Source organism: Bos javanicus, chromosome 18 (genome assembly GCF_032452875.1).
Source record: "Bos javanicus breed banteng chromosome 18, ARS-OSU_banteng_1.0, whole genome shotgun sequence".
NCBI classification, from domain to species: domain Eukaryota; kingdom Metazoa; phylum Chordata; class Mammalia; order Artiodactyla; family Bovidae; genus Bos; species Bos javanicus.
The window spans coordinates 39,931,068-39,952,860 of NC_083885.1; the positions used below are offsets into that span (position 1 = coordinate 39,931,068).

Consider the following 21,793-nt stretch of genomic DNA (forward strand, 5'->3'; position numbering starts at 1 on the left):
TATTCCTGCCCTACAAATAAGTTCATCAGTATCATATTTCTAGATTCCATATATATGCGTTATATCAAAGGCACTCAAGTAAAAATGGCTTCTCCTCCCCCCACTATAATATGGTGATGAAGAATGACTCTAGTATAGTTTGTTGCCACTATGGTGATTTATGCCGACACCAGCAATTTTGCTCGTTGCTTTTGTATTACATTTACTGTTAACATAGTGAAAAAGGGAAATAAATAATGTCTTGGTTCGGGTCCACAGACCACACTTTGAGAACTGGGGCTCTTTTCCCCATTATATCAGCTGCTGAGATTTTACAAATTTATTTTTATTTATATTAATGAGGTAGTAGTTCCTATTTTTGAGGCTTTTAAAAGCATAAATGAGTGTTTCATTTTTCCATTTTTTAAAATCTGTGAAGATTAGCATAGAGCATATTTTTCTCTTTGGCTCTACTAATATGATTAATTGTATTAATGGATTTCCTAATAGTGAACTCTTATTACATTTCTGAAATAAGCCCTGCTTTATCTTGATGGATATTGGGTTCTGTTTGCTAATACTAATTACAATATTTGCTTTAATATTTACAAATGAGATCTGTTTGTATCTTTGTCTTATTGAGCAGTATTTTTCTGGTTTTGTAATCAATATTATATTTGCTTTATAAAAATAATTTGGATGTTTCCTCTTTTCCCTAACTCTCTGAAGTAGTTTAAATAGCATTTGCATAATCTTTGAGGTTTAGTAGACTTCTTTGTGAAACAAGCTTAGCTTGGTATGTTTTTGGCAGGGGAACTCTTACGATTTCCTATATTTCTTTTTCCCAGGTGGACTCTAGTGGTAAAGAATCTGCCTGCCAATGCAGGAGACATAAGAGATACAGGTTTGATACCTGAGTTGGGAAGATCCCCTGGAGAAGAACTGGCAATCTACTCTAGTATTCTTGTCTGGGAAATCCCATGGACAGAGGACCATGGATTTGCAAAGACTCAGACTCGACTGAGCATGCGTTGCGTGCACACATATTTCTTTTTACAAAATTCATTTGTTTAGAGCCTCTGTTTCTATTAGTGTTAGTTTTGATATATTTGCCTAGAGTTTTGTTTATTTCATCTAAATTTTCTCAAGCATTTTCTCTTGTAGAATTGCAAAGAGTAGTCTCATAATTTAAAAAAAAATTGCTGTGTTGAGTTTTTCTTTTGTGTGCTTATACTTTTAAAAATCAGGTTAACTCTATTTTGTTGCTTAATTTTCAGAGAACCAGCTTTTTTGGTTTACTTACTGTTTATTTCTGTTTTCTAACTCATCAATTTCTGCTTAAATTTTTAAATTGAGGTATAATTTATATATAACATTATTTCAAGTGTGCAGTGTAGTGATTCAGTATATGTATATATTGCAAAATGACCACCACCACTAGTTAGCATTTGTCATCATACATAAATTATAAATTTTCTTTTTCTTACAGTGAGAACTTTGAAGATCTACTTTCTTGGCAACTTTCAAGATTACAGTATTAACTACAGACAGTTGACTCTTGACCAACATGGATTTGAACTGTATGGGTCTACTTACATGTGGATTTTTTCACTTAACACATATTATATACATACACTACACTATCCACAGTTGTTTGAATTCGTGGTTGTGGAACTATGTATATGGAAGGTGACTGTAATGTTATACTTGAATTTTCGACTGCATGAAAATTCAGTCCTGGGGACCTGGGACCTGGGACCTATATTCCCTGTATAGGTCACGGGACCTCACTTTTACATTTTTAATTTTGTATATTCTACATATAAATGAGATCATAGATTGTCTTTCTCTGACTTATTAATATTTCACTTAACATAATACCATTTAGATCCAACCATGTTGTCTCAAACGGCAAAATTATTTTTTTTATGACTGAGTAATCCATTGTATATATACCACATATCCTTCATCCACTCATCTGTTGATGGATAGCTTGCTTCCATATCTTGGCTATTCTAAATTTAATGCTGCAGTGAACATTGAACATGAAAGTGAAAGTTGCTCAGTCGTGTCTGACTCTGAAACCCCATGGACTATATAGTCCATGAAATTCTCCAGGCCAGAATACTGGAGTGGGTAGGCTTTCCCTTCTCCAGGGGATCTTCCCAACCCAGGGATCGAGCCCAGGTCTCCCACATTGCACGTGGATTCTTTACCACCTGAGTCACAAGGGAAGCCCAAGAATACTGGAGTGGGTAGCCTATCCCTTCTCCAGCAGATCTTCCCGACCCAGGAATCAAACCAGGTTCTGAATTGCAGGTGGATTCTTTATCAACTGAGCTATGAGGGAAATGCATATATATGTGTGTGTGTGTGTGTGTGTGTGTATATATGTATTTGAATTAGTGTTTTTGTTTTCTTTGGGTATATACCCTGAAGGGAAATTACTGGATTACATGACAGTTTTATTTTTAATTTTTTGAAGGCTGGGGAAGCTGGTTCCTGTTATTGATGAGGGAAACTTTCTCAGGCTGAGGAGTTTCCTCTTAGCACTGAGCAGGGCCAGCCTGGGGGATGGAAATGACGCAGACAAAATGAAACTATTCTTCCTATCTTTTTTGTGTGGTTATTTTCAATTTTTTGGCTCCGTTGTGTTGCTAAGTGTGCTGCAGTCCATGGGGTCACAAAAAGTTGGCACGACTGAGCGACTGAACTGAACTGTTCTTAAGTGGGGTCCTGAGCTCTCCCAGAGCTATTTTCATTCATGGATCGGTGTCTAACTGTTAACCCTTTGTGGGGGGTGTTTCCTACTCCACAGTCTTGATGAAGTCACTCTTGTTTAGGCCTTTAAAAATGTCACACTACTGTCTTTTAGGTGCATGATTTCTAACAAGATGACTGTTGTAATTGTTATTAATACATTTATTTCTCTTTAGTAATTAATATGTCTTTTTTCCACCTTTGACTGCTTTCAAGATTTTCTCTTTATTTTGTGTTTTCAGAGGTTGAATTTTAATATGTATACATCTGACTTGGGTATTTATCTTGGTTGGTAGTTTAGATCTATAGTTTGATATATGCCATTAATTTTGGAAATTCTTAGCCATTATCCCTTAAAATATTTATTCTATCCCATTCTTTGTCTTTTTTCCTTCTGGAGTTGTAATTGCACATCTATTAGATCATTTGTTGTCTTATAGTTCTTGGATGCTATACTCTGTTTTTATTTTTAAATGTTTTTTTCTTTGTTCAGTTTGTATATTTTTCAAATTTGCTGATTAAGCTTTGTTAAGTCTACCGAAGAGACTGTCAGTAACAGTCTTGATCTCTATTACTGTGTTTTTATTTCTAGCTTCTCATTTTTTTTTCCTTATAGTTTCCCTTTCTGCTGAAATGACTCATTTGACAATGAGTATTGTCTACTTTTTCCACCAGAGCCTTTGCAGTATTTTTCATAGTTATTTAATATTCCCTATCTGATAGTACCAATATCAGTGTCATATGTGAGTCTGGTTCTCTTAATTGTTTTGTCTCTTGGCATTGTGGGTTCTTTCTCTTGCTTTTTTGAATACCATGTAAGTGGTATTACTACATAAGTGGTATTATTATTATTTTTTAAATAGGGAAGATACAGAAGAAGAATCTGCGCAGGGCTCCATGGCCTTCCTGCACAGCTGCTCTTGCCCTCCCCTAAGCCTGTACCATGAGGACTGCTTTCTCAGGACTCCTGTCATATTTTTTTTGTGAGTACCCATTGAAATCTGTTGAAAGAGGGGCCAGTGAGTGATGTGAAGTTCCCTTTATCTGCAGCCTTTAGAGCTCCAAATTCAGTCACCAGCCAGTACTTAGCCTCCACCAATACAATTCTAGGTGAATTCTTCTTACCAGTATTCAGATGCCCCAAGTAAACACATGCTTGCATTTCCCATCTCCCTGTAGGCATTTGTCTCTCAGATTTGGGGCTAGTTGACATTTCTTCAACTTCAGCTCTTTGATGGATTCAGGAAAGGTCATTGACTTGCAGTTTGTTGAATGTTTTTTTCAATTGTAAGGTCTTTTTCCAGCTATTGATACCCAAGAAGAAACCAGAAACCCCAAACTTACTTCTTTTTACACTGCTCACCGCACGCCCCCCAGAATCTCTGCTGGTAGGATGACTCTTTGTCCTGGTTTACACCAGTATAGTCCCCCTTTCACTCAAGAGTTTTCTTTATTTGCATGGTAAATTGTGTGATCACCCTGTCCTTGAAAATATTACATAATGAGATTTCACTGGGAACATATGTTAACTTTGGATGAATTTGTTTATCTTGGATAAAAATCAAATATTGAAGGTCATTTTGGCTATATTCAAAAGGACATGGAGGTGTAAATGAAAGACACATCAACCAAATCCAATGTGTAGACTTTGTTTGGGTCCTGTTTTAGTCCAAAATAATTATTTTTACACAATCAGGAGCATTTGAACATGGACTTAGGTATAAATATTGTTATTCAGTTAAGTATTATAAAGATATTACAGTTATGTTTTTTAAAAAATATTATTTGTTATAAATTCTGATGTTTTTGGAGGTGAAATGTTATGATAGTGGGAATTTATTTAAAAATGCTCAAAAATAAAAATGAAGGTGAAGGGAGAGAGAAATTTGATAGGTAAAAACAAGAATGACAAAATATAGATAATTACTGAAGCTAGATAATAGGTAATTATTTTATTATCTCATATTTATTGTAGTTTTTGTCAACTTCCATAATAAATACTTTAAAAAAGAGAAACAGGAATATAATCAGGAATCTTTTTTTTTTAAAAAGGTAATTATCCTAAAATTGGGCTTCCCTGGTGGCTCAGATGGTAAAGCGTCTGCCTGCAATGCAGGAGACCTGGGTTCATCCCCTGGGTCGGGAAGATCCCCTGGAGAAGGAAATGGCAACCCACTCTAGTACTCTTGCCTGGAAAATTTCCATGGACTGAGGAGCCTGGTAGGCTACAGTCCATGGGGTCGCAAAGAGTCAGACATGACTGAGCGACTTCACTTTCCTTCACACTTTCTATCCTAAAATTTAAAGTGGTAAAGGTGATGTTTTCTTGTGGCAGATCAGAGGTCAGGCAACCCTGCCTAAAATTTCATTTGAAAGCTTCCCGTGCTTCAGTGGGTATTCAGGTAATCAGATAATATCTTACATTACAGGTATAGGGAGGGGAAAATAAAAGAGGTGAAATGCCATGGTTTTAATGTAGTTCAGTCCTGCAGACCTACACTGGACCCAGAGGAGGGAATGAATCTTGCAGGTGTCTTATTAATCCTGGTTCAATTTAGTGTCTATTTTGTGCAAACTTGAGCTTCCCTGGTGGCTCGGACGGTAAAGAATCCTCCTGCAGTGAGGGAGACCTGGGTTTGATCCCTAGGTTGGGAAGAAACCTGGAGAAGGAAACAGCTACCCATTGCAGTATTCTGGCCTGGAGAATTCCATGGACAGAGGAGCCCGCTGGCAGGCCACATCCATGGGGTTGCAAAGAGGCGGACATGACTGAGCAACTTTGATTTCACTTTGTGTAAACTTACCTTAGAAGGGGTATGTTTTGCTTTGCTTTTCTTTTATCCAGGTTCTCAATGTTGCTCTGTTCTCTCCTGTTTTCATAATATGGAGAGACAAATGCCTTGGGAAGGGGATATCAAGTCTATTAACTCCATGGGGGCAAGGACTATTCACTGCTTTGAACTAGGTATACCTAGTACCATTACTGTACATGAAAAGCATTTAGTAAGTAATGGGTGGTTTATGTCAGCTTCATTTAAAATGAAAACAACATTGTGCAGTTGCATATAGACCACCTTTCTTTCAGATATATTTGTGGAAATAATTACGAGAGGACAGTGATTCTCTCTTCCCCTCTAAAACTCCTTAGCTCTAGTTCAGCTAAGAAATCAAGAGACTGAAATATCCTGTCTACAGAAAGTTGAAATGACAGGTACCCTTAAATAAACAGGTGTAATTAATCATGGTGCTACTTGTTTTGATGAGCATGCGAGAGTGACAAGTTAATAATAAATCTCCAGCTCATACAGGGGAGGTGGCTAAGGAGATGCTGTGGTTTAATTTACATCTTTGGAAGGCAGCGAAGATTTAATAATCTCTCTGCCTTATATATCAAACTAACACCCCAGAGGCAGAAAAGCAAACCATTTTTAACTGTTAATCTGAGAAGCAATAAAATCTTGTCTCAGGTCAAAAATAAATTGAGTTTCTGGTGGTCTCAATGGACCCTTAGGATGTGTGATTTATTCAGATTCTAAAGCACTCAGGACCCCTGGGGACCTTGGCTGCAAAACCAGGCAAGCTGGGAACACCATGGGGATTGCCAGTCCAGTCAGAAGACCAGACCGAGGGCAGTGACTGAATTTACCTTAGACTTATCCAATAATTTATTTTACCTTCTGTGTCAGCTACAAATAGATTATGGAATACAAACCTTTGTGCATTTGAGATTCAGTTCTAAACGATTGCTTTAGTTCTGTTTAGGTTAATTGTCATATCTTGTATAGTCACTCAGTCGTGTCCAACTCTTTGTGACCCCATGGACTATAGCCCACCAGGGTCCTCTGTCCGTGGGATTCTCCAGGCAAGAATACTGGAGTGGGTTGCCATTTCCTTCTCCAGGGGGTCTTCCCGACCCAGGGATTGAACCCGGGTCACCTGCATTACAGGTGGATTCTTTACCGTCTGAGTCAGGGAAGCCCTCACTTCTGTTAATACTTGTTCTTAAAAGCTCAAAAACTGTTTTGAGGTTTTTACTAAGTGTAGGACTTTAACCTGACTAGAGAAACTGGGATACAGGGAGGGAAAATAATCCTTCACGGCACAATGAATCACTTGTGAAGCCTCAAGTGTTCAGACTTCCAGCTCTTTGTTTCTAAAGGAGCTAAACTATGAGGTACATTGAATTTATTAATTTGGAAAACTGCCTCCTTATGGATACCAGTAGAGAAGATGCCATCTTCTTTGTTTAAAGAATGGACCAGAGCTAGTTGAGGATCCCAAGAGAGACACAGAAACAATTTAGAAATAACTTGAGTCACCCACTCCTTGCTTGAAGGGAACCAGACTCTTGGTCTTTGGGGAGCCACCCAAATTGACTGAGGGAAGATGGAGGAAAATTCCCTGGATCCCTGCAGGGTTAATTTATTCAAAAAGGAAACTGAAAAATACTCAACATGCAAAAGTCTTGTGAAGAAAATAAAGGAAAACCACAGAACATGCCACAGGCTGAGGAAGACCGCCCTTTGGAAGCTGTACTACAGGAGACAGAAAGAAATCCTCAACCTTCTGAAGAAGGTTTAAGCCAGGAAGCAGAAGGAAACCTTAGAGGAGGGCTGACTCAGCCTGGTTAGAGATATAAAGAGGATGCTCCTATTAAGCATTTAGACCCTGAAGAAATGACAAGAGGAACAGATGAGTTGGAAAGGCTTAGGGAAGAGATAAGAAGAAGAATAAGCATGTTTGTGATGATGCATTGGAAGCAAAGACATTCACGCAGCCGTCCTTATCCCATGTGGTTTAGGCCTTGAATTCTTTTTGTCCGATATTAAAATCTGGCCCCTGCTTTCTGTTAGCATTTCCTGATGTATCTTTGACTTTTGCTTTATTTTGATCATCTGGTGGAGTTTTGTTTTAGGTAGTTTTCCTTGTTATCAGCATCTGCATTTTGTATTTTGACACATTCTCTAGGTCTATTTTTCGATTGGGAAATTTCACACATATGCATGAAAATATGTTCATTCCAACATAGCAGGTTACAAAGCAGCATATTCAGGTATATCAGTTCAGTTCAGTTCAGTCGCTCAGTCGTGTCTGACTCTTTGTGACCCCATGAATCGCAGCACGCCAGGCCTCCCTGTCCATCACCAACTCCTGGACTTCACTCAGACTCACGTCCATCGAGTCAGTGATGCCATCCAGCCATCTCATCCTCTGCTGTCCCCTTCTCCTCCTGCCCCCAATCCCTCCCAGCATCAGGGTCTTTTCCAATGAGTCAACTCTTTGCATGAGGTGGCCAAAGTACTGGAGTTTCAGTTTTAGCATCATTCCTTCCAAAGAAATCCCAGGGCTGATCTCCTTCAGAATGGACTGGTTGGATCTCCTTGCAGTCCAAGGGACTCTCAAGAGTCTTCTCCAACACCACAGTTCAAAAGCATCAATTCTTCAGCGCTCAGCCTTCTTCACAGTCCAACTCTCACATCCATACATGACCACAGGAAAACCCATAGCCTTGACTAGACGATCCTTTGTTGGCAAAATAATGTCTCTAGGTTGGTCATAACTTTCCTTCCAAGGAGTAAGCATCTTTTAATTTCATGGCTGCAGTCACCATCTGCATGGTCTAGTGGTCTTCTCCACTTTCTTCAATTTAAGTCTGAATTTGGCAATAAGGAATTCATGATTTGAGCCACAGTCAGCTCCCAGTTTTGTTTTTGCTGATTGTATAGAGCTTCTCCATCTCTGGCTGCAAAGGATATAATCAATCTGATTTCGGTGTTGACCATCTGGTGATGTCCATGTGTAGAGTCTTCTCTTGTGTTGTTGGAAGAGGGTGTTTGCTATGACCAGTGTGTTCTCTTGGCAGAACTCTGTTAGCCTTTGCCCTGCTTCATTCTGTACTCCAAGGCCAAATTTGTCTGTTACTCCAGGTGTTTCTTGACTTCCTGCTTTTGCATTCCAATCCCCTATAGTGAAAAGGACATCTTTTTTGGGTGTTAGTTCTAGAAGGTCTTGTAGGTCTTCATGCTATGCTACGCTATGCTAAGTCACTTCAGTCGTGTCTAACTCTGTGCGACCCCATAGATGGCAGCCCACCAGGCTCCCCTGTCCCTGGAATTCTCCAGGCAAGAACACTGGAGTGGGCTGCCATTTCCTTCTCCAATGCATGAAAGTGAAAAGTGAAAGTGAAGTTGCTTAGTCGTGTCCGACTCTTAGCGACCCCATGGATTGCAGCCTAACAGGCTCCTCCGTCCATGGGATTTTCCAAGCGAGAGTACTGGAGTGCGGTGCCATTGCCTTCTCCGGTAGGTCTTCATAGAACTGTTCAACTTCAGCTTCTCCAGTGTTGCTGTGTTTCTTGACTTCCTACTTTTGCATTCCAGTCCCCTATAATGAAAAGGACATCTTTTTTTGGTGTTAGTTCTAGAAGGTCTTGTAGGTCTTCATAGAACTGTTCAACTTCAGCTTCTTCAGTGTTGCTGGTCGGGGCATAGACTTGGATTACCGTGACATTGAATGGTTTGCCTTGGAAACAAACAGAGATCGTTCTGTCATTTTTGAGATTGCATCCATTTTGGACTCTTGTTGACTATGATGGCTACTCCATTTCTTCTAAGGAATTCCTGCCTACAGTAGTAGATATAATGGTCATCTGAGTTAAATTCACCCATTCCAGTCCATCTACAAATCAGTTCACTGATTCCTAGAATGTTGATGTTCACTCTTGTCATCTCCTGTTTGACCACTTCCAATTTGCCTTGATTCATGCACCTAACATTCCAAGTTCCTATGGTATATTGCTTTTTACAGCATCGAACCCTGCTTCCATCACCAGTCCCATTCACAACTGGGTGTTGTTTTTGCTTTGGGTCCATCCCTTCATTGTTTCTGGAGTTATTTCTCCACTGATCTCCAGTAGCATATTGGGCACCTACTGACCTGGGGAGTTCATCTTTCAGTGTCCTATCTTTTTGCCTTTTCATACTGTTCATGGGGTTCTCAAGGCAAGAATACTGAAGTGGTTTGCCATTCCCTTTTCCAGTGGACCACATTCTGTCAGATCTCTCCACCATGACCTGGCCATCTTGGGTGGCCCCACACGGTATGGCTTAGTTTCATTGAGTTAAACAAGGCTGTGGTCCGTGTGATCAGATTGGCTAGTTGTCTGTGATTGTAGTTTCAGTCTGTCTGCCCTCTGATCCCCTCTCTCAGTGCCTACCGTCTTACTTGGGCTTCTCTTACCTTGGACGTGGGGTCTCTCTTCACGGCTGCTCCAGCAAAGTGCAGCCGCTGCTCCTTACCTCTGATGCGGGTAGCTCCTCTCAGCCACCGCCCCTGCCCTTGGGCGCCGGCTAGCTCCTCTCGGCCGCGCTCATGCGCCGTCACAGCAGACAAAGTCTCAAATTGTGTGTATGCTTGTGTGTATATGTACATGCATATATCAGAAATTAAACTGTGCTTGTTTCTGTGTGATGTTTTTTATTTCTTTTTGCTTAAATGCATTTTTAAATGAACACATCACACACATGAAGATAAAGTTTTTTTTATTAAGAGTCAATCAAATAATTTGCAACCAGCTTATAAGGTCAATGGGGGCACCTAAACTCTTGATGATAGAACTATTAAAAAAAAATGTAAACCTCAAAATACCTTTGGATCTCTTAGCCAGAGGAATAAAACTGGCAATTATTACAGGGGAAAAAAAAAAAAAAAGAATGGATCGTAATGATCTCAGAGAAATAGGAAGGTAGAATTATGTGCATTTGCTGTATGTACAAGTGTATTCATTGTTCTAATTTGCTATGAAATAATTTTTATAAAGGAATTAGACTGTAAAATATGATTTCATCTTTTTACACATGCTGCTTATAATTTCAGCTGAATCACTGTGATGTTTAATGCACTGTTGCAGGAAGTAGAACATAAAAATACCCAATTCCCCTCATCTCCTACCTCCCTCCAGCCCCCATGGCTTTAAATTATTGCTGTAAATTAGGGTTGCATTTTTTCATGTCTTCCAAAGGCACACTGACTGGCATAGCATGAGCTTCAGCCTGTAACTAGCGTACCCATTCAACTTAGCAATTAAAAAACCACCAGTATCACCCCAGACATACTTGGGCTGCTTCCACCTGCCTCTGTTTGAGGAAGGCTTTATTCTCCTGGTCAGGAATTTGGGTTGGGTCAGGTAGGAGAATTCTTAGAGGAAGATCTCTTTCTCATTTGTAATTGACTTAGTAAACATCCTTTGCCTCCCTTAGGTCATGAGGATGATGGGACATATAAGGGCAGAGGCACAGAGCGCTGTGTCAGTTTCCCATGGCTACTGTAACCAGGTACTTAGTGTCGTAAGCACAAATTTACTATCTTCCTGTTCTGGAGGTCAGAAATCTAAAATCAAGGTATTGGCAGGTGTGTCCTTCTCAAGACTCTAGGGAAAAGTCTGTTTCCTTGTCCTTTCCAGTTTCTAGAGGCTGCCTGCGTTCCCTGGTTCATGGCTCCTTCCTTGAATCACTTCACTTCCTGTTTCTGTTGTCACATCTCCTGCTATTCAATATGATCTCCTCTTTCCCTCTTACAAGGATTCTTGTGATTACATTGAGCCCTGGATAGTCCAGCATAATCTCCTCACCTTAAAATCCTTATTCATACCTGCAAAATCATAGTTTTCATAGAAGGTAATTCATGCATTCCAGGAATTAGGATGTGAATGGAGGTGGCCTTATTCAGCACAGAATTTGACATTGAGTAACTCTGCCACTCTCTTAAGTTAGACTATTACGTGAGTTTCTTAATGTTTCTGAATATCAAGTTTCTTTTCTGAGAAATGAAGTAAATAATACCATCTCCTAGGGTTGCGTGAAGGTTGAAAGTGAAAGTGAAGTTGCTCAGTCGTGTCCGACTCTTTGCGACCCCATGAACTGTAGCCTATCAGGCTCTTCCGTCCATGGGATTTTCCAGGCAAGAATACTGGAGTGGGTTGCCATTTCCTTCTCCAGGAGATCTTCCTTACCCAGGATTTGAACCCGGGTGTCCCACATCATAGGCAGACACTTTACCGACAGAGCCACCAGGAAAGTCAGGGTTAAATGCCTGAAAACAATTAGCATTGCGTCTGACATGTATTACTAGTTCAATGAACAGGTAGTTAATGGATTATTGTTTTTACTATTCAATGATGAAAGGGCACAGTCTCACCTCTTTGAGGACTTCTCAGTCTAGTGGAGAAGATCAACAGCTGAACAAAGTCATTATAAGTCAGCATGAGGCAGTGTTGCATGGGCTATATTTGTCACAGGCCACAAGGGTCCTTCATACATGATTTCATTCATTCTTTTGTAGATGTGTAACTAACATGAGTTTTGGGGCAAAGGAAGGGAAAACATAAAAGGTTGTTCTGAGGCTATGACTGACATGGAATGTCAGGTCCTGGAAGGTTGTGTATTTTTATTTTGATGACCTCGTATTTTTTCCTAAGGAAAAACTGTTTACTGCTCTTGAGATAAAATGTTAACTCTGTTGGACTTGGAGTATGTGCCGTTTCACAAGTTAGGGCCTTGGACGTCTCAGACTATGTCATATGGTAGAAGGAGAAACAACAGTGTAGATCTGTAAGCGAAAGTTGCAAGTCTTCCTGCTCCTCTATCTTCCTGCTGCTGACGTTCACACCTTCCCTCCCCCAGTGGGAAAGAGTGCTGATCTTCTGGAGATGTTCCAGGATTCTGGCTGGGCCGTGTGCGCTGGTAACTGGAGTCCCTGTGTGTGACAAAGTCACATTCTTGAGTGGGTGCCATTTGTGTGTCTCTCCCATCACTGTGGCTTGGGTGGTGAGGGCCAGGGTCCACTCTTTTCCTTCTGTGTGCCAGCTGGCCTGAGCACATGTGCTCTCCCTCGTCTGTCTTGTTTGCTAATTCTGCTCTCATTTCACCTGGCCCTTCAGCCACAGGTGACACCAACTCTTCATTCGGCTTCTAGAATATCGCTTTCTTATGTTTTCTTCTGCCTCATGCTCAGTTGGGTCTTTCTCATTTCTCTGACTTAATATTCAAACTTACAAAAACTCAGTCCCCAAGACCTCTTTTCTGTCTCTATTTATCCCATTTTATGGATTTAAATACCATCTATATATTAATGATGCTGGCATTAGTTTTCCTTTGCTGCTTAACAAATTACCACAAACTTAGTGACTTAAAACAACACTGATTTATTATTTTATAGCTTTTTAGGTTAGAAGTTTGACACAGTCTCACTGGGCTACAGTAACTTGTCAACAGAGCTGTGTTCCTTTCTGGAGTCTCCAAGGGAGAATCCATTTCTTTGTTTTTTTCATCTTCTAGAGGCCTTCTACATTCCTTCAGTTCAGTTCAGTTCAGTTCAATCGCTCAGTCGTGTCAGACTCTTTGCGACTCCATGGACTGCAGCATGCCAGGCCTCCATATCCATCACCAGCTCCTGGAGTTTACTCAAACTCATGCCCATTGAGTTAGTGCTGCCATCCAACCATCTCATCCTCTGTCATCCCCTTCTCCTCCCGCCTTCAATCTTTACAGGATCCAGGTCTTTTCCAATGAGTCAGTTCTTTGCATCAGGTGGCCAAAGTATTGGAGTTTCAGCTTCAGCATCAGTCCTTTCAATGAACATTCAGGACTGATTTCCTTCAGGATGGAATCTACATTCCTTAGTTTGTTTTATTCTTTATCAGAATCTTATATCTCTGAATCTTCTTCCTTTGTCAGCTCTCTCTCACCACAGCTGAGAAAAATTCTCTGCTTTTAAGGTCCCATCTGATAAGATTGGGTCCACTCATATAACAGGATAATCTCCCCACCTCAAGGTCCATACCCTAACCACATTTGACAAGTCTTTTTTTTTTGCCATTTAAGAGAATATTTTCACAAGTTTTGAGGATTAGGTCATAGACATCTTTGGAAGAACATTGTTCTACTTACCGCAGTGTCCAAGTAAATGTCTCCAGCCTAGACCATTCTCCTTAACTCTTAAGACCATATATTCAGCCACCTACTTGACATCTCTGTTTGGATGTTTAATAGACATTTCAAAGCTATTTGTCCAGAACTGAACCCCAAGCAACACACATACACATACACCATACATACATATATATTTATGAGTGTACATAAGAAAAAAACTTGTACATATATATATATGTTTGAAAAGATTTGTCTCTTGACCTTCATTTTGGTGCATGGTATACATCTTATCCCAAAGGTAGAATTGATAATTTGAGACTTCATAATGTATTCTTTTGTTGACTATGATGGCTATTCCATTTCTTCTAAGGGATTCTTGCCCACAGTAGTAGATATAATGGTCATCTGAATTAAATTCACCCATTCCAGTCCATTTTAGTTCGCTGATTCCTAAAATGTCAATGTTCACTCTTGCCATCTCCTGTTTGACCACTTCCAATTTGCCTTGATTCATGGACCCAACATTCCAGGTTCCTATGTAATATTGCTCTTTACAGCATCGGACCTTGCTTCTATCACCAGTCACATCCACAACTGGGTGCTGTTTTTGCTTTGGCTCAGTCTCTTCATTCTTTCTGAAGTTATTTCTTCACTGTTCTCCAGTAGCATGTCGGGCACCTACCGACCTGGAGAGTTCATTTTTCAGTGTTGTATCTTTTTGCCTTTTCATACTCTTCATGGGGTTCTCAAGGCAAGAAAACTGAAGTGGTTTGCCATTCCCTTCTCCAGTGGGCCAGGTTATTTCAGAACTCTCCACCATGACCCATCCATCTTGGGTGGCCCTACACTGCATGGTTCATAGTTTCATTAAATTAGACAAGGCTGTAGTCCATGTGATCAGATTGGTTAGTTTTCTGTGATTGTGGTTTTCAGTCTGTCTGCCCTCTGATGGACAAGGATAAGAGGCTTATGGAAGCTTCCTGATGGGAGAGACTGACAGGGGGAAACTGGGTCTTGGATGGAGGGGCCATGCTAAATAAATCTTTAATCTAATTTTCTGTTGATGGATGGGGCTGTGCTTTCTCCCTGTTATTTGACCTGGGGCCAAACTATGGTGGCGGTAATGAAGATAATGGCGATCTCCTTCAAAAGGTCCCATGTATGCACTGATACTCTCAGTGCCCCCAACCCTGCAGCAGGCCACCACCGACTCCTGGACACTCCTGGGCAAGTTTGTGTCAGTCTTTTGTGGGGTCACTGCTCCTTTCTCCTGGGTCCTGGTGCACACAAGGTTCTGTTTGTGCCCGCCAAGAGTTTGTTTTCCACCTGTGTAAATTCTGGTGGCTCTATGGTGGGGTCAATGGCAATCTCCTCCAAGAGGGCTTATGCCATACCCAAGTCTACTGCATACAGAGCCCCTGCCCCTACAGCAGCCCACTGCTAACCCGTACCTCCTCAGGAGACACTCAAACACAGTTCTGTCTCAGTCTCTGTGGGGTCTCTGGGACCTGTGCACACAAGGTATGTTTGAACCCTCTGAGTGTCTCTGGCGGGTAAGGGATTTGGTTCTAAACACCATTTCGCCCCTCCTACCATCTTTCTGGGGCTTCTCCTTAGCCCTTGGACATACAGGATCTTCTCAAAGTCGCTCCAGCGCTGCGCCGTCACCGCACCAGTACCTACCATCTTGCTGGGGCTTCTCTGGCCTTGGACATTGGTTATCTCCTTACAGTCGCTCCAGCACTGTGCAGCTGCCATTCCAGTGCCACTCAGCTACTGTGGGCAAGAATCCCTTAGAAGAAATGGAGTAGCCATCATAGTCAATAAAAGAGTCAGAAATGCAGTACTTGGATGGAATCTCAAAAATGACAAAATGATCTCTGTTCATTTCTAAGGCAAACCATTCAGTATCACAAGTCTATGCCTCGACCAGTAATGCTGAAGAAGCTGAAGTTGAACGGTTCTATGAAGACCTACAAGACCTTCTAGAACTTACACACAAAAAAGATGTCCTTTTCATTATAGGGGACTTGAGTGTAAAAGTAGGAAGTCAAGAAATACCTGGAGTAACAGGCAAATTTGGCCTTGGAGTACAGAATGAAGCAGGGCAAAGGCTAATAGAGTTCTGCCAAGAGAATGTACTGGTCATAGCAAGCATCCTGTTGCAACAACACAAGATAAGACTCTACGCATGGACATCACCAGATGGTCAGTACGAAAATCAGATTGATTATATCCTTTGTAGCCAAAGATGGAGAAGCTCTATACAGTCAGCAAAAACAAGACCAGTAGCGGACTGTGGCTCAGATCATGAACTGCTTATTGCCACATTCAGACTGAAATTGAAGAAAGTGGGAAAACCACTAGACCGTTCAGGTATGACCTAAATCAAATCTGCTATGACTGTACAGTTGAAGTGAGAAATAGATTTAAGGGACTGGATCTGATAGACAGAGTGCCTGATAAACTATGGATGGAGGTTCATGACGTTGTACAGGAGGCAGGGATCAAGAACATCCCCAAGAAAAGGAAATGCAAAAAGGCAAAATGGTTGTCTGAGGAGGCTTTACAAATAGCTATGAAAAGAAGAGAAGTGAAAGGCAATGGAGAAAGGGAAAGATATACCCATCTGAATGCAGAGTTCCAACGACTAGCAAGGAGAGACAAGAAAGCTTTCCTCAGTGATCAATGCAAAGAAATAGAGGAAAACAATACAGAGGGAAAGACTAGAGAACTCCTCAAGAAAATTAGAGACACCAAAGGAACTTTTCATGCAAAGATGGGCTCAATAAAGGACAGAAATGGTATGACCTAACAGAAGCAGAAGATATTAAGAAGAGGTGGCAAGAATACACAGAACTATACAAAACACATCTTCACGACCCAGATAATCATGATGGTGTGATCACTCACCTAGAGCCAGACATCCTGGGATGCAAAGTCATGTGGGCCTTAGGAACCATCACTATGAACAAAGCTAGTGGAGGTGATAGAATTCCAGTTGAGCTATTTCAAATCCTAAAAGATGATGCTGTGAAAGTGCTGCACTCAATATGTCAGCAAATTTGGAAAACTCAGCAGTGGCCACAGGACTAGAAAAGGTGAGTTTTCGTTCCAATCCCAAAGAAAGGCAATGCCAAAGAATTGTCGAACTACCACACAATTGTACTCATCTCACACGCTAGCAAGTAATGCTCAAAATTCTCCAAGCCAGGCTTCAACACTACGTGAACCGTGAACTTCCAGATGTTCAAGCTGGATTTAGAAAAGGCAGAAGAACCAGAGATCAAATTCACAACATCCACTGGATCATCGAAAACGCAAGAGAGTTCCAGAGAAACATCTATTTTTGCTTTATTGACTATGCCAAAGCCTTTGACTGTGTGGATTACAACAAACTGTGGAAAATTCTTCAAGAGATGGGAATACCAGACCACCTGACCTTCCTCCTGAGAAATCTGAATGTAGGTCAAGAAGCAACAGTTAGAACTGGACATGGAACAACAGACTGGTTCCAAATAGGAAAAGGAGTACATTAAGGCTGTCTATTGTCACCCTACTTATTTAACTTATATGCAGAGTACATCATGAGAAATGCTGGACTGGATGAAGTACAAGCTGGAATTAAGATTGCCAGGAGAAATATCAATAACCTCAGATATGCAGATGACACCACCCTTATGGCAGAAAGTGAAGAACTAAAGAACCTCTTGATAAAAATGAAAGAGGAGAGTGAAAAAGCTGACTTAAAACTCAACATTCAGAAAACTAAGATCATGGCATCCGGTCCCATCACTTCATGGCAAATAGATGGGGAAATAGATAAAACAGTGAAAGACTTTATTTTTTTGAGCTCCAAAGTCACTGCAGATGGTGACTGCAGTCATGAAATTATAAAAGATGCTTACTCCTTGAAAGAAAAGCTATGACCAATGTATACAGCATATTAAAAAGCAAAGACATTACTTTGCCACAAAGGTCCATGTAGTCAAAGCCATGGTTATGTGAGAGTTGGACTATAAAGAAAGCTGAGTGCCAAAAAATTGATGCTTTTGAACTGTGGTGTTGGAGAAGACTCTTGAGAGTCCCTTGGACTGCAAGGAGATCCAACCAGTCCACTGTAAACAAAATCAGTCCTGAATATTCATTGGAACGACTGATGCTGAAGCTGAAACTCCAATACTTTGGCCACCTGATGTGAAGAATTGACTCATTTGAAAAGACTCAGATGCTGGGAAAGATTGAAGGCGGGAGGAGAAGGGGACGACAGAGGATGAGATGACTGGATGGCATCACCGACTCAATAGATATGAGTTTGAGTAAACTGAGGCCTGGTGTCCTGCAGTCCATGGGGTCTCAAAGAGTCGGACACGACTGAGCGACTGAACTGAACTGAATGTATTCTTGGCTTTGGCTCAGCTTTTTGTGACATTAAAAGATTATTTGGGACCAGCTGCAAAACCTCTTTGTAATCCTGTCCGTGAACTGTCAGTGGTATAGCAGGAGGGGTCAATGCAGACATAAGGACTTCCTTCCCTCACTGGGTAGGGGAGCTGGCCTCTGGCCCTCACAGCTGTTCCCTGCTTGAACAGTCATAGTTGCTGGGTGCTCTTTGATATCCTGAGCAGCTGTGACATCAAGCAATTTAGTGTAGAATAATTCATCAATTAATCTCTTGGTTATTGGACATTTGAGATGCTTGTGCCTTTGTTCATACTATAAATGAGGTGGGATGTGGCATGACTCCTGATTGTCATGCATCTCTCAATGGATGGTTGTCCCCCTGCCCAACCAGTGACCCATGGGGACCTCCAGAGCCCAGAGAAGAATAGCAACGGTGTTAGGAGTTGGTGAGACAGATTGTTGTGGTTCATTTGCTAAGTTGTGCCTGACACTTTGTGACCCCATGGACTGCAGCACACCAGGCTTCCCTGTCCTTCACTATCTCCTGGAGTTTGCTCAAACTCATGTCCATTGAGTTGGCAATGCCGTCCAACCATCTCATCCTCTGTCATCCCCATCTCCTCTTGCCCTCAATCTTTCCAGCATCAGGGTCTTTTCCACTGAGTTGGCTCTTCGCATGAGGTGGCCAAAGTAGGCAGCCTGTGGATCATACACAACCCCCTCAACACTGGCAGTGACTCAAGACTTTGTGTGACACCACATGAAGTATATTAGAATGATACTGAGTGAGAGCTAACTTTGGGTCCCCTTTTAAAACTGTAACTGAGAAGTACCTTATTTGAAAACTTTAATACTGGAAACACTGGGGACAACGTAGTGTCAGGATATCATGGTTCTTACTGCTCTCTTGGAATACTTCTAATAAATAAAATAAATATAAATTGGTGTCTATGCACTTCAGCAGAATTGTCCAGAGGCCTGCTTTTGCCAAAGCTGAAAAAATCCCTTGGAAATCCTCAGCTTCGCACTTAATTACCACCTCCTTTGGCTGTTTCTCTTCTACTCCTTTGCTCTCTTCCCCCTGTGATTTTCCTTTCTTGTTGCCAAAACACACTTTCTCTTCCAGACACCATCTGTTTTCAGAATATATTTGCCTTTCCTTTTTCCTTTCCAAAATGGCCCTGCTTTGCTTCCAGTGTTTTCCCCTCAGTGCACTGCTTCCACTGGCACCCCCATGCATTGGTGGGACGGAAAGCTCTGACCTGCCAAACTGAAATATGATCAGTAACCCAACAGAGACCTTCTGGTCTTGAATGTATGCAGCCACCCTCCTAAGGACCTCGGGCTGCCAGGATTGGTTTGTGGTATGTCTTTAAAACAGCTTTTGTTTTTAACTTCAAAGAGTTCCAAAGTATCAAAAGGAGAAAGTGAAAGTAATTCTCTGCTGTGCCAGTCACATTCCTCAGAGGGGCATGACCTCCTCAGCCACACACAGTGACCGTAGTGACCGCTCTCAACAGTTCGGCTTGTATCCTTCTAGCTTTTTACTATGCATGTACCAAAATGTGCAATATGAATGCATAGAAATGCAAAGCAAATTGGATTAATACTATACATATCATCTGCAGCTTGCTCGCTATTATTTTACGTAAATGTCATGGGCATCTTTTCATGTCAGTACATATATTTTCTCCTTACATTTAATACCTGATATTCTACTGTATGAATGTACAATGATTTATTTACACAACCCATTAATGATACATGATAATTCCAATATCTTATTATTATTTCCAGCACCTAACACATTTCTCTTTATCCTTGTACAGCTATATTCTGTAGGACAGTTGGAATTGCTGCATCAAAGGGTATGTGTATTTTGAATGTTGCTGAGGATGAAATACATGTTTTAAAGGGTTATGTGTTTTAAACATTGATGTATACCATCCTAAACTTTAAATATAATCACTAATATAAGCACGGAGAAGGCAATGGCACCCCACTCCAGTACTCTTGCCTGGAAAATCCCATGGATGGAAGAGCCTGGGGTCACTAAGAGTCGGACACGACTGAGCGACTTCACTTTCACTTTTCACTTTCCTGCATTGGAGAAGGAAATGGCAACCCAGTCCAGTGTTCTTGCCTGGAGAATCCCAGGGACGGGGGAGCCTGGTGGGCTGCCATCTATGGGGTCGCACAGAGTCGGACATGACTGAAACGACTTAGCAAATATAAGCACAGCATTTTCTCCCTTCAGTTATCAGAAATTATGAGATAAATAATACAAATTTGCAGAGTGTGAAGCATTTCACAAAGTGTTTTTATTCAACTTAACACTCACAGATATTCTATAGGGAGATAGTATTGTCTCTCAATTTACAGGTGAAGAAACAACTCATCAGAGTCAGGTGATTTGCCTAAGGTAGTACCTTTGGGTGGCAGATCTGGGCTTGAGTCCATCTTTTATCTCCAAGCCTGAAATTCTTTGGCGGACAGCAGTATTGGCTTCTCATGGAAGAGCGCCTGCTGCTATGTGAACTGACTGAGCATAGATGCAGGGGGAGAGGGAGCGTGGAGGCGATACTGGTCTGCCCACCCCTGTGGCATACCCATGGACATACAGACATTTCTGTCTCTGCCATCACTTCCTTGGTGATGTTGTTTGGTCACAGCTTCAGATACTCTCTGTATATCAGTAACTCCTAAACTTATATTTCCAGTTTAGAACTCTCTCCTTGACATATCCTATATGGAACCCTTGATCTCTCCTCCTAAAATTGCTCTGCCTATAGCCATCTCACTTGGCCACTCCCTCAACCTTTCAAGGCCAAGTTCTTTCTTTTTTAAATTAAAGTATAGTTAACTTGCAGTATTTTGTTTCTGGTGTACAGGTAAGTGACACAATTATACATATGTATTCTATTTCACATTCTTTTCCACTGTACTTTATTATAAGCTATTTATATAGTTATCTGTGCTGTACAGTAGGACCATGTTTATCTATTTTATATGTAGTAGTTTGTATCTGTTAATCCTAAAGTCCTAATTTATCCCTTTGCTCGCTTTCCCCTTTGGCAGCCGTAAGTTTGTTTTCTGTGTCTGTGAGTCTGTTTCTATTTTGTAAGTAAGTCTATTTGTGTCATATTTTAGATCCCACATATACGTGTCATCATCTGTTACTTGTCTTTCTCTGTCTGATTCAACTTCATTTAGTATGATAATCTCTAGGTCCATCCAGATTGCTGCGAATGTTCAGGTCCAAATTCTTGATTATTCTTATTCTCTCATACCCCTCATTCACAGAGAATAGGATGAAGGCTAGATGCCGGTTACTGCCAGGTTTCTAATTAAAATCCAGGCACGCCTTGCTTTAAAATGCACCTCGATTATCCTGCTTTATTCTGATCCCACTAAGCCTGAAATGTGGTTCTGATTTGACTTTTACAATTTGTACTCTAGGTTAGGAGTGGTATTTAGACATGAGATCCCATTCTTAATAAATTATTTCTCCTGGTTTCTAAGACTACAAAAATTGAAAGTCTGAGTTAAATTTATTGAAAACATAATCAGTTTTAGCTCAGGAGATCATTGTGCCTAGCCTCTTGAAAACAAGTCCTTCCTAGGTCAGTTTTTCCATATTGATGCATATGTGTTGGGGGAAGAAAAAAGGGGATGAGAGGAATTCCAGAGGGAGGCTCTTGCTCTGTTGCTGTTCTCTTCCT

The 21,793-nt window shown here is 41.0% G+C and overlaps 1 protein-coding gene and 1 pseudogene across 1 annotated transcript in view; both read left to right on the top strand.

The window, feature by feature from the left end:
• The window catches only part of HYDIN (HYDIN axonemal central pair apparatus protein), a 465,600-nt gene that overhangs the window by 81,497 nt on the left and 362,310 nt on the right, over window positions 1–21,793 (top strand).
• LOC133230404 (transcription elongation factor A protein-like 8) lies at window positions 4,117–10,452 on the top strand (annotated as a pseudogene).